This window comes from Erpetoichthys calabaricus, chromosome 17, assembly GCF_900747795.2.
Source record: "Erpetoichthys calabaricus chromosome 17, fErpCal1.3, whole genome shotgun sequence".
Classification (NCBI taxonomy): domain Eukaryota; kingdom Metazoa; phylum Chordata; class Cladistia; order Polypteriformes; family Polypteridae; genus Erpetoichthys; species Erpetoichthys calabaricus.
Window position 1 is genome coordinate 1979276 of NC_041410.2, and position 11893 is coordinate 1991168.

General features: G+C 40.5%; 1 long non-coding RNA gene across 1 annotated transcript; it reads left to right on the forward strand.

The window, feature by feature from the left end:
- The first annotated feature begins 718 nt into the window (after positions 1–718).
- LOC127526135 (uncharacterized) lies at positions 719–6804 on the forward strand. The gene is made up of 2 exons (XR_007933758.1): positions 719–1122; positions 6634–6804. It is a non-coding gene; the product is annotated as an uncharacterized LOC127526135 (long non-coding RNA).
- The last annotated feature ends 5089 nt before the right edge of the window (positions 6805–11893 follow it).

Below are 11893 nucleotides of genomic sequence, written 5' to 3' on the forward strand. Positions count from 1 at the left end.
TCCAAAAATAAAAGCAATAAGGGGCCACTATTTGTGCCAGCACTATGCTCAAAAGAAAAACAGATTAGGAATGCCATCAGGCTGAGTTCGTTATCGCTCTGCTCATGGTGGACGGAGCTCTGTCCTACAGTGAAGTCTGTTTCTGGCAGCTGTGAGCTTTAAAGGCAGGGGACAAGAAATGGCGGAGTCAGTTCCCCTCAGTGGGTGTCTTCTGTGTACTGTGGAGGGAACTAAGGAGGAGAAGGTCAGCATGAGCGCCCCCTCCTGCCCCAGGGTGGTATTACCTGATGAGCCTGGTGGGTGATCCACAGACACACAGGCATTACAGTTTATATATTTTTATATATATTTGTATATATTTACTATTCAATAAAACACTAAGGTATGCGGGTCCAGTTCCTATGAGGAATCTGTTCAGTTGGTTTTGGTGACACGACAAAAGACGAGGTGTGAGACGCACAAAGGTGCACATTGAGAGAGTCGCCTTCAAAGATGGAAAGTATTAAACCATGCAGGAGATGAGAAAGTTGCCTTGAAAATAACGACAGAGCCTGAGCTGCAGGCCTTGGGGAATGTGCTCGGGAGACAGAGTGCCGGTGAAGAGACATTCACACACACAAATACAGGGAAAGGGTCTGAAGGTACAAGTAGGGCAAATATTTTTAAATGATTCTATTACCTCTCTTCAACAGGTACTGTAGCTTTATATATAAAATCTGGGACCTTGTGTTCTTGGTAGAGATATCTGAAGAAAAATATTTCATTTTGTGTGTTTTTGGAGCACACAAACTGAGGGCCATAGTTAATGACACAACATGCTTCTTGGTGCACCCAGTGAGGGGACAAAGTGGATTTACTGAAAGCCAATACTTTATACAGACCTTTTTATGATTAAAGAATGGGCTAGTAAACTGACCAGCTGGGGGTCACTCTGTCATTCTTTGGCAAGCATTAAACTGCCATCATGGTGGTGTGGCCATTAATGCCTGAGCACCCAGGCTACACTCATTATCACAATATTAAATTTGCTTTATAAAGCCTTAACTGTATTTCTGTTTGATTGACAGAAAAAGGACAAAGAAGACAAATCAGCAAAATGGAGACGTCCAAGGAAGAAATGAGGTTTCATTTTTTTTTTGTCTTTCACTTTAACTTGCTGAGGCAGAACATGAAAATTTCATGTGGAAAATGCCAAGGCCAGGCCAGTTAACCTGGTTCTGTCAAACAGTAGAAGAGCTAAATGTCAAGCTCATGCTAACAAGTGAATGTCACTCCTGGGTGTGAGTGACATCAAGTGTGCGTGTCAGGGTGTCCCCTGGTGGACTGCAGTGTCCTTGCTCTGTGACCTGAGATTGGTGACAACCCTACAATCCTGAAAAGCAGCAAGCTAACGCATGTAGAGGAGTGTTAACATTCAGGCTTAGATACGTGATTTCATAGTTAGAGTGTAGTTACTTCAAAGAGTCAGTTACACGCAGTTTTGCTTATTAAATATTTTTAACAGAAAGCCACACTCAAAAATAAAGTGATAATAGAATGGAGTTACTTATGTTAGTAGACTCCCTTAAATATTCCCTTCTTAACAGCACTTTACAATGTCATGTAGTTTAAAAGAGAATCCAAATCAGCTTGTGGTGGCTCAATAGTATTCATTCACAGCTAAATACGCTTCAAGTGATGTCAAAATGGCACGGAGTGATGTGCTATTGTAGGTTGTTGGTTCTTAAGGTTCTGTGACTAATTGGAGTTCACATTTCTTAAACATAATACAACCATAAATAAAACACACATTTCCAAAAGACATACCTGATGAAGAATTAAAATTTGTGTTGAAGGTCAAGTCAGGTTGGGGAGCAGGCACTGGTACAGCATGTCCCACCACACGATGAAGCAGCACAGGATCCTGGTTGGCAACCTTCCAGGCAGACACATAATCCAGTCCCATCCTCCAGAAATGGTCATCTATCTGCTGCAGCCAGGTGTTCTGTGGGCGTCCCCTTGTCCTGGTCCTGCCACTCAGGTCCTCAACAATGAACCAGATCACCCTTGGGTAATCACGCCAGATGGCCGTAGGGCCGTAACTGACACTCCCTCTAATGCAGGTAATGTGCCTTATTCAGGACTCCGTGACCAACCGACACAATGTCAAACCAGTGGTACACATGGATTCTCTGAGGAGACACAGTTGAACTATTTAAACTCTACTCCCAGCATCCTCACCATTCCACTGACCTTCCTCTCATTCACAAACATGTATTCTGTCATTGTGGTCCTAATGACCTTCATTTCTCTCCTCTCATATCTCCACCTCTCCAGGGTCTCCTCGACCTGCTCCCTACTATCTCTACAGATCACAATGTCATCAGATAACATCACAGTCCATGGGGACTCCTGTCTAATCTCTTCTGTCCACCTGTCCATTACCATTGCAAAAAAGAAAGGGCTCAGAGCCGATCCCTGATGTAATCGCACCTTTGTCACTCCTACCGCAGACATCACCACGGTCACACTTCCCTCGTACATATCCTGTACAACTCTTACGTACTTCTCTGCCACTCCCGACTTCCTCCTACAATACCACAGCTCCTCTCAGTCACCCTGTCATTTGCTTTCTCAGGTCCACAAAGACGCAATGCAACTCCTTCTGGCCTTCTGTAAACTTCTCCATGAACATCCTCAGAGCAAACATCACATCTGTGGTGCTCTTTCTTGGCATGAAACCATCCTGCTGCTCACTAATCATCACCTCACTTCTTAACTGAGCTTCCACTACTCTTTCCCATAACTTCATGCTGTGGTTCATCATTTTATTCCCCTGTAGTTACTGCAGTCCTGCACATCCCCCTTATTCTTAAATATCGGCCCACCAGTACACTTCTTCTCCACTCCTCAGGCATCCTCTCACTTTCCAAGATTCCATTAAACAATCTGGTTAAAACCTCCACTGCCATCTCTCCTAAACACCTCCATGCTTCCACAGGTATGTCATCTGGACCAACGGCCTTTCCATTTTTCATCCACTTCCTAGCTGTCCTTACTTTCTCCTTGCTAATCTGTTGTACTTCCTGATTCACTATTTCCACATCATCCAACCTCTTCTCTCTCTCGTTCTCTTCATTCATTAACCTCTCAAAGTCCTCTTTCCATCGCTCAACACACTCTCCTCATTTGTGAGTTTGTTTCCATCTTTACCCTTTATGACCCTAACCTGCTGCATATCTTTCCCAGCTCGGCCCCTCTCTGTAGCCCACCAGTCCTTTTGTCCCTCCTTAGTGTCCAACCTCTCATACATCTCATCATAATCCTTTTCTTTAGCCTTCACCACCTCTCTCTTCACCTTGCGCCTTATCTCCTTGTACTCTTGTCTACTTTCTGCATCTCTCTGACTATCCCACTTCTTCTTCGCCATCCTCTTCCTCTGTATACTCTCCTGTACTTCCCCATTCCATCACCAGCTTTCCTTGCCCTCCTTCCTCTGTCCCAATTATAATCTCATAAAAAACAAAGTGTGCTCCCTAAAGTTAAGGTCTGACATATTTAGATATATTTGAGGTCTTCACTTATTCCACACCAAGGGTCAACAGTAGATCAATGTGAACTCTTTGGGGCGAATGACAGACACAAATTCAACTTTTAGCCAACATTCATGTGTTTCTGTGAATGTGAAATGTGCCCCTTGATTCAGGTGTCCCCCTCTTTGAAACTCCCAAATTCTTTGAATGATCACCTTCTATCTTTATTTCTATGTGTCTTTTGAATCCTAATTTACTTTGTGATCCCTATTCATTGCTCCTCTACCTCACCGACTGATCCCAAATTTTCCTTTTTAAACTAATCCCAAGACTGTCATACATGTCATCCTGGTCTTGCGGTGTCTCATGCTGGTTGATGGTCTGTTTAAGGTCCTTCTGCTCAGAGGTCCTGTTTGGCATTCATTGTATCCAAAATGTCATCATTTCAAGCATACTGACAACTTTTGTTTCACTTAAATTCTGGTTTTGTAACTTACAGGTTTTACAGGTCAGTACCATCTTTATGGCCATCTTATTTTCTTTCTGATGATAAACTCATGACATTTTCCAATTATCTGAGTGGTGGAGTTCTAACCTTGGGATGATTTAAAGATGCTGAGTCAGACATTTTGACCTCAGACATGACCTAGTAGATTCTGTTTGGATTGTTGATGGCCTTGAATTTTCCTTCTTAATACTGGAGATGATTTTCTTAACCTGAATTCTGCATTTGAAAGCGGGTGCCACACTTTCTCACTCTCACCGAACAGTTTGTATGTTTTTTTGTGAGTTTCTTCAGTACTGGTACTGGTACTTCAGTTTACCTCACACATCTGCACTTTACTGTCTTTACCATCACATTTCTACAAATATAGAAATGGTGAACAGTCAGGCTGGCTGAAGAGAAGCGGAATGGAAAGGGAAACCAAAGTGACATTCAGCCAACACAATGGCGTTGCTAGCCCTGTGTGCTGATCACTTTCTGAGTGCAGGTATGTGGCATCACTTTACAGAGCAAATGGGATTGTAATATGATATCAAACATACAAGTGACTGCAAAGAAAGAAAGAAAGAAAGAAAGAAAGAAAGAAAGAAAGAAAGAAAGAAAGAAAGAAAGAAAGAAAGAAAGAAAGAAAGAAAGAAAGAAAGAAAGAAAGAAAGAAAGAAAGAAAGAAAGAAAATGCTTACTTTGTTAGCACCTTGAGCATGGAGAAGGCACTTTATATATAAATAAAATGTATTATTAGCAAAGACAACCGTTTAATAAATAAAGCTAATTACACAAAACATAAGTGGCTCATTGATGATTGCACAGACTGTCAGACTGTGAATTTCCCCTTGGGATTAATAAAGTATCTATCTATCTATCTATCTATCTATCTATCTATCTATCTATCTATCTATCTATCTATCTATCTATCTATCTATCTATCTATCTATTTGTACACCATTGATTAATAAAAGTCATTTTTGTAAAAATGTTCAATCAAGAAAGGCTCTCATTCTCACCAGAGCACATTTGTAATAAATCAAACTTGCCTTCATTTTAAATCTTCTCCTGTCCTGACTAATAAATGGCCAGTTTGTTTGCCCCATTAAATAACTCTTAATCCTGCTAACATGTTTTGTGTTCTGTGAACTAGAAACCCCACAACTAAATAAAGATACACTAAAGCAGAAGTCCAAAACATTAAAGCTACAATTAAGAACAGAAAGAAAAGTCGTTACCTTAGAACAAAACAGAAGATAATGGAATCTGACAACAGAAAGGATGTTCATCACAATGCTGGGCTCAATTAAAAATAAAATGAATTCCCAGCAACGGTCTTTTTCCATTTCCTTTTAGCCTGTCACTGTTATTGTTTTCCATATTCCATCTTTTGTTTTCCATTTTAGGTTTACTGACAAATTTGGAAAACAGAAGGAATCTTCTCAATGTCATCCTTAAATAATACTCCAACACTAGAGGGAGCTCTGAAATAACTCAGTTTAACTAACTGATCCTTCGTTCACAGCTTTGAATCCTCAGACTCCTTGCCCACAGTTATGTAGCCACTACATTTGTCATTGATCAGGTGATGACATTGTGACATGTGAGCATTTAACAGGCCCAATGAACAATTAGTTTATTGGCAGATGACAAGCGGCTGGTATCTGTAAAGCCCAGTGTGGTGTCAAAGAGCTTTCCCCAGGGTCTGTTAGCTGCTACCAGAATCTAAATAGATGGCCCAAAGGAAGGAAAGCACTGCAAATCAAGAACAGCGTCAGCCAAATCCAAGCTTCCAGATGATGAAGCAAGGCACAAGCTAATGGCATTCAAGACAGGAACCTAAGATTATAAAGACCCTTTCAGAAAGACTGAAAGGTTACAAACTTTGTGTGTCTGTCTGTTCCCACTACATGATTAAACTGAAGATGCTGCAGCAGAATTCACCTTTGTGTCATTCTGCTGACAACTGTTTCCTTGTGTGGCTGAACCTCTCTTGACCGGTGCTCCCTCTGTTCCTATAAAACCTGCTTCTCAGACTCTATCATTTTGAGGCGCCTTGCTCACCTCCTGTCTGCTTCAATAATTCCTAACTTTTCTACGGCTTTACTCCTCCTCGTGTGTCTCACACTCGCACTTCCTCTTTTGATCCCATCAACGAAAACAAACCAGCCAATCAAATCAAAGCCAACCTGACAAATCAGAATGCTCAGAGGGGCCGGACCCACACACATGGCCCTTAACGTTTTATCATATAGCAGATTATATTATGTTTCCATCCACTCATTTATTTAAAGAATAAATTAAATGCAGTTCATTGTTTTTAAGGTGGTGGTCAGTACATCTGCCATCCCAAACTGGATTAGAAGTTTTGAAAGCTGGTTGACTTGTTGATGTTATTACCCTAACCCTTTATTATGCTCCCTGTTGCCCTGCATGTTACTTAATAAACAGATGGGAGAAAATTGTTATTAAAAACACCAAACACTTATGGAGAATGGAAATAAGTAGCAGTGATCAGTACTGCACAAGACAGGTTTCCTGTTTAGAATATTAATAAGTATGTATAGGAAATGATGAAATCTGCGTGACTTCTTCAAGTTTTACACATATTTTGCTCTTTTTTTATCTCAGATCGAAGGTATGGGCAGTTCTGATGATCGCACTTATGCATCTCTGGATCTGTCAGTGGTTTCATCAGAATATGACACAATCATGCAAAAGAAATGAAGAAAACTTATGTTGTGAATACATTTGGTGTAATGAAGTTATAAATGCAATAAATGTCAGTAAAATAAACCATGATATCCCATTCTCAGACTCACTCAATTCAATTGAGGAGTTACGGGAGCCAATCCCAGCATGACCTGGCATCAGGAAGGAGCCAACCCTGGAAGGGGTGCTGCTCCATCATCGGACCCACTTATGAATTCAAAAGGGGCCATTTTAAGCTGCCAGCATATCTCTGGGATAGAAAATGAAAAGTCAAGTATGGAGAGGAAAAGAAAAACAGTAAGAGGAGAACATGCAAACTCTACAGAGAAAACACAAAGACATGGGTTTCAAATCTAAGATGGTGGATCCATGAATTTACTGTGTCATTTTATGTCTCATCATTTGCTCTTTTTAATGGACAGTCTCTGTCACGAGACCCAAACTGTGCTGACACCTTCTCTGCTAAATAAGCCACATGAGATATCTGCATAGGTTGACATAAACTCATTGACACAACACAACAAGGAGGTGAGCTTGCTTGTGAAGACACAGTGTGGCATTCCCAATAGCAATGGCAAAAGAAAGGAAGCAACAAATTAATTTTCAAATCACTAACATATTAAACGTTTCCTAAATTACCATCAAAACAAATTTAACCTGCTAAAGATCCTGATCTCCTCATCTCTAGCCATGGCTCCTGTTTTTGCTGTCACCCATAAGCCTCACAAAAACCCACCCACTAAACATGCATCTGGTAGCCCACAATGCTTAATGGATGTCTCTTTGTTACATGACCTGAGGGCACAGTGGCAGGCAGCAATGGCAGAGTCAAGCTAACCAGTCTGCACACAACTGAGCTGGTGGTAAGTGAGTTCATATGGAGTAAATAGGATAATGAAATAACCAGAAACGATGAAGGAAATTATTAGGGGAGAGGAAATCGAGTATGAAAGCTAAAAGGCGAGGGCCAACATGGTGCCCATAAAGCTACTTGTCCACATCAGTAAGATAAGCTGTGCTCTGAATGATGGAGGTCTACATGCTGCCTTGTAAGGGGTTAAGGTGTCTTTTTAAATATTTCCAAGTACGTAGGTCACTTGTGTTTCGTGGTCACAGTTACACAAAGCCACTAAACATAATACTTAGTAGAGGGAAACAAAGGGCGAATCAAGAACAGTGAACTGGATGAAGAAGGGGTCAATTCCTAAAGGGCCCAAATAATCAGTGGTGAATATTAAGAGTAAGAAGAGTGTGCATGTCTTCCACAGAATGTGCCATGTGGCCCTGGGCTGAGCATATAGTGTGACCAGATGTCTCTGATCCAGTGCGTCTGCAAACATTGGTGAGCACACCAGGAGACATTCATTAATCCTGCAGATACCTGGGGAAATACAGACGTTGGTGAACCTTCTTGTCTATAGGCTGTGAGCAGTGGCCACTTTAAGGCCTCACTAGCGATGAACAGAACCACAAGGTTTAATTTTGGATACTGTTTCACAAAAATGGGTGGTTAAAATTGTCTGAACTGGAAAGCAAGGGATATTTCTCAATAAGCGTTATTCTTCTGCCAAAACCTCTGTTTCCTTTTTTGCCAGCCCTCCAGTGCTGCTGCTGCCTCCTGGTCTTCCACAACTCCTCACACACAGCCTGATTTGCACTATTTATTTTAAGTGAAAGGTAACCTCATCTGTCCTCACTTTTCCCAAGTGTGTAAGCTGATCCAAGCCAGGATCCTTCTGAATGCCCATCCCTGACTTCTCTCCCAATGGATTTTAGCTTTGACAAATGTTTGCAGGTCAATGCTCTCTATTTATGCTCTAAACCAGAATGAATTTCCCAAGACTTCTGCACATGGAGACACGGGTTGCACATGAGATGAAAATATATGTACAGTAATCCCTCCTCCATCGCGGGGGTTGCATTCCAGAGCCACCCGCGAAATAAGAAAATCCGCGAAGTAGAAACCATATGTTTATATGGTTATTTTTATATTGTCATGCTTGGGTCACAGATTTGCGCAGAAACACAGGAGGTTGTAGAGAGACATGAACTTTATTCAAACACTGCAAACAAACATTTGTCTCTTTTTTAAAAGTTTAAACTGTGCTCCATGACAAGACAGAGATGACAGTTCTGTCTCACAATTAAAAGAATGCAAACATATCTTCCTCTTCAAAGGAGTGCGCATCAGGAGCACAGAATGTCACATAGATAGAGAGAAAAGCAAACAGATCAATCGGGCTGTTTGGCTTTTAAGTATGTGAAGCACCGCGGCACAAAGCTGTTGAAGGCGGCAGCTCACACCCCCTCCGTCAGGAGCAGACAAAGTGAGACAGAGTTTGTTTTTCAATCAAAAATCAATACGTGCCCTTCGAGCTTTTAAGTATGCGAAGCTCCGTGCAGCATGTCGTTCCAGGAAGCAGCTGCACAAAAGATCACAACGTGAAGATAATCTTTCAGCATTTTTAGACGAGCGTCCGTATCGTCTAGGTGTGCGAACAGCCCCCCTGCTCAATCCCCCTACGTCAGGATCACAGAAAGTCAGCGCAAGAGAAAGAGAAAAGTACGCTGGGTAGCTTCTCAGCCATCTGCCAATAGCATCCCTTGTATGAAATCAACTGGGCAAACCAACTGAGGAAGCATGTACCAGAAATTAAAAGACCCATTGTCCACAGAAACCCGCGAAGCAGCGAAAAATCTGCGATATATATTTAAATATGCTTACATATAAAATCCGCGATGGAGTGAAGCCGCGAAAGGCGAAGCGCGATATAGAGAGGGATTACTGTAGTTAGATCACAAATTTCATTGATAGCAAAACACAAATTGTTTCAGAAATGTGTTTGTGGCACATAAACCCAAGATTCTCTGCAAATTCAGCTTCATCGTATAAACCATTTGACTTATTACTAGTCATCAATGATGGTTGTAGCTGCGTTTATCCAAAATTTCCAAAGTTCTGCAGCTTTTAGTTTACTTCCTAGGATGATTCAAGCACCAGTGTGACGCGTGTTCAAATTATTCCATAGACAAAATATCTTCATTTTAAAAGTTTTAGTAAAACTTCCAAACAAAACACATCACACAAACATGGAGGAAAAAATTGGTATTAAAGAAAAGGAAAAGATCTGTTTAAGGTTTATATGTCTTATTTCATTCTTTAAGTTTGGTCATACAGTCATACTTGAGGTAAGTTAACCACGCCAAGCACGTTAGACACAATAAACATGGTTAGAAAACGGTATGCCATCTCCTGTTTGCAACATATCTAATAGCCCATGATAGCAGCAAGACAATTTTCTCTCTGACTTAATTAACACTCTGTTTTACGGATATAACTAAGAAAGTTCTACCTTATGTTAACTTACAGGGGGTAAAAGGCGATACCATTCTGGAAAGGCAGGTAGAAGAAAGTGATATCCTATAGAAAACATGCAAACATATGAATCTAACATCAAACATTAACTTTCTAAAATTGTCTGTTACAATGGTGGTTTTAGCAAATTAAAAGATGCCAGCCCTCTCTATAGCATGCCCTAGGACTGCAGACTGAAGTGTCCCATCCACCATCTGTTAATCTTCATCACATCAACAGCCTTATTCCCTCCATGGGTGACAAGTCAACCCAGTAAGCCTTTAGGGTGCCACAACTAAGCATCTCATTCCGTCACATAGTGAGGTGATGTGAATGCCCTTCTACAGGGAGAGGGGTGTAAGGCCTCCTAAAGTCTCCACAAGCCACACCAGCCCTTCTCTTACTGTCTAGAACTGGCTTAAGCCCAAGCAGTCACTCCTCTTGACTTCACAAGAATATTCAGCCTACTAGGCCCAAAATGTGGAGCTGACTCTCAAGTTCCAAACAAGCTCTTATAAATTCCAAAAATCTATAAAATACACAAAAATGCCATTTTAGGGAAAGAAAACCATAAAACCTTTGATGAGGAAGGACAAGTTATAGAACGGAATTATTGCAAATTAGAATATTTATTTAGAAATTCTCAAAAAGATCAAAAAGTGGGAAAAAAGGCAAACAGGAGTTGCCTAAGAGGTGATCCTAAGTGAACAAGTCCCAGTACACAATCCAGATATCAAAAAACAAGAACAGAAGCAAAGATCCTTTTAAGCCAAAACATTCAATACTTACACATCCTGATCCTCTTCTTCTTCTTCTTCTTCATCTGCCTTTTTATGGCAGTTGGCTGATCCACTTATGGTGCTCTACTTCCTTACTTTACAACTGGACTAGAATGTGCTGCAGATTATGAAGGGAAAAAAATGACCACTTCATTTTTACACTTAAACCAAAATGGCTCCAAAAAGCCCTATAGATTGCAAACACCAAAGAAATGATCCTATGATAGGATAATATGATAATATGAAAGTTATTTCCATATCCAATCAAATTTTTCAAAGTTAAACCATTAAACACCAGTGCTTGGATTGATTCCTGTAATTATTCCTTTTCTTCTGTGTAAGTTTCACATTGCAGTGGGACATGTTCTACAGTTTCATGTTGATCACATTGCCTGCGCAATCCTGACTGATGGTTTCCTATTAATTATATCGAATAATTGAGCCTCTTGTGTCCAATTCTTAATCTTGTCATAATTATTCCCTCCCTTCTTGCTTTTGTCACTTAATAATAATAATAAATAATAATAACAATAATTCTTTACATTTATATGCTGCTTTTCTCACTACTCAAAGTGCTCTCCACACAGGGAGGACTCGGGACAGGAGCCCACGATCTCCTTACTGCACCACCTTTCCCCACAAATCCAACATTTTTATGTGTTCTGTACACATGGCTTCCCTTACTCCCATTATCCCACAAGTTCTGCCATAATCCTGTAAGTTTTGATTTTATCAATCCAATATCTTAAATATTTAATATAATACTAAATATATATTAAATATTATTACACAATATACTAGGGGGCTTTGCACCCTGCTCTCTTCACTCACCCACCCCTGGGCTGGCGCTACATGTTAGCCACTTTGCGTTTCTGCCACTCACGTATGGGGATGCGGATGTACAATTTAAACAGATTGTTATTTTCATGGGAATTGTTACATATGCGTAATAGAACTAACAATTTTACATTAAAATGAGTAATTAACCATATTAAAAAATAGTAAAACATAATACTTTAAAAATAAATTATGCTTCATGTTGCAT